This window comes from Echinops telfairi, unplaced genomic scaffold, assembly GCF_000313985.2.
Source record: "Echinops telfairi isolate 266 unplaced genomic scaffold, ASM31398v2 ScPeMD7_7416;HRSCAF=8454, whole genome shotgun sequence".
Taxonomy (NCBI): Eukaryota; Metazoa; Chordata; class Mammalia; order Afrosoricida; family Tenrecidae; genus Echinops; species Echinops telfairi.
Window position 1 is genome coordinate 5,705,404 of NW_022111316.1, and position 2,251 is coordinate 5,707,654.

Here is a 2,251-nt window from a genome sequence, read left to right on the forward strand (position 1 = left end):
CATACTTCTAGATTCTCTTACTTTATTTACACACATTATGTAAAATTGTAATGAAAACATATTGAGTTCATAAGGGACCTAATGTCATATTGTAGACATCTGTATGCAATTGCTTCTAATCCTTGGCAAATAACTGCTTTTACCCTTAGGACTGTCTCATTATTTTATACATTATTCCATAGAATGTGTCAACGTTTTAATTGGTTATTTCTCTTTGGAAGAATGTTTAAGTGGATTCCAGTTTGCTATCACTTTACAGAATACCAAACCTGACATAATTTTCCTTCCTTCTGTATTTCCCCACGCTGCCATCCAGAGGATGCCATGGTTTTCTCTCTCCCCTACCCTATGCGATGAGGAACCCTCCCTTTTCCTGTTCCCTCATCGATAATTTTAGAGTCCCTGATGGGTACAAATGATTACATGCTGAACTATGAAAATATAGCAATTCAAACCTACCCGTAGGAAAACTTTGGAACAGAGGTCTCCTGGTCTGCTTCCCCAAAGTCGCAGCGTTTGAAAACCATTTGAAGCCATGGGACTCCTAAGCATCTGGAGTTGCGGTGAGTCCCTGACAATCACTTCATCATTATTTTATATTTTCACTTTTTTGGAGCCAGGGTGTGGGGGTGATTTGATGGTTGTAGTTAGCATCTAATTGTTGTTTTACTTTGTTGCCTGATTACCACATAGATAAAACACTTCTCTCTCCCTTATTGGACCTTTTAATTTCCTCTCTTGTGATCTGTCATCATATATCCTCTGCCAATTGTTCCAGTGAGTTTTTTTCCCCTTTCTTTTTGGAAATGATGACTTGTGATGGCTCTTTTTTGTTTTGATTGGAACCCTCTGCAGTATATGTTGCTGTCTTTTTCTCAATCTGTTGGTATAAATGTTATTTACAAGGGGTCTTCAGACAGTTCAATGACATTTCCACATTTTTTAAAGTTCTGTCATATTTTTGCTGTTATAGAGTCACTTAAAATTATGATAGTGTCAAATCTTTCTTCATGTAGTATTGTGTTCGGTTTAAGAAGAAAACACTGATGATGAAATAATCATTACTACTATTTTGCATACATTGATAGACAAAACTCAACCCACTGGCGTTGAGTTGACTCTGACTCTGTGGCTATTCAGAATAGGATAAAATTCTCCCATAGGGTTTCCAACACTGCAATCTTCATGGAAGCAGACTTCCAGGCTATGATACTTTGGTAGGAACATATAGGTAGAATTTAATCAGGGCACAGCTTGATCTGAGGGCAACGAGATAAATGGCTTTCTAAGGCTTTCCCCCTTCTCTCTTGCTCCCTGGTGATCAGACCAGTGTGCTGCTGCTGGAGCTGGTTCTTGGCCTCTACCATGTGCTACACTATCTGAGAGCCAAGCCAACCTGTGGAGAGTGTTGCTAGAGTGTGAGGCTCCTTTGAGAACTGCTTTGCCACGTTGCTGGTACAAAGAATGCTTTTGAAATACCTCCCCACATTTATTGTTTTTTCTTTGAAATTAACTTCATTCAATGTTTGGTGGTAGAATCTCTCCTTTACAAATTTAATGCTATAGATGAGTTGGACTAGGTAAAATATTGAACATTTCCAAAAAAATATTTCCTTCATCTAAGCAGTAACCTATTATGTCCACACTCTGGTTATTGGGATCCAGGTAGCTTTGGCTCATGTATGAGCCCTAGGGGTGTCTGCAAGTGCCTGGTTCTCTCTGAGATGTGAGAAGGTGAGCCTGGAACCCGAGGGAACTTGGGAAGTAGTTACATTACAGTAAGGGAATTGATTCATGCACACACAGACAATACATTGCAGTGGATAAATCTACTTCAAAAAATCCCTTTAACATGTTGAAAACATGAATGTTCTTTGAGGACTAAGGTGTACTTGACTTAAGCCAGGATATTCTCTATTGCCTCATATGCATGTGAAAGTGGGACATTGAATAAGGAGGACTGAAGAAGAATCAATGCATTTGAATTAAGGAGCTGGTGAATTATATGGCAAGTAACATGGACAGTCAAAAGAAGAAACATAGCTGTCTTGGAAGAAGTACGACCAGAATGCTCTTTGGAAGCAAAGATGGCAAGACTCTGTCTCAGGAACGTTGGACAATTTATCAGGAGAGACAAGCTCCTGGAAAAGGACATTTTGCTCAGTAAATTGAAGGGACAGCAAAAAGAGGAAAACCCGGGACAAGAAGTACTGACACAATGGCTGCAACAATGGCCTCAAACATAAGAACA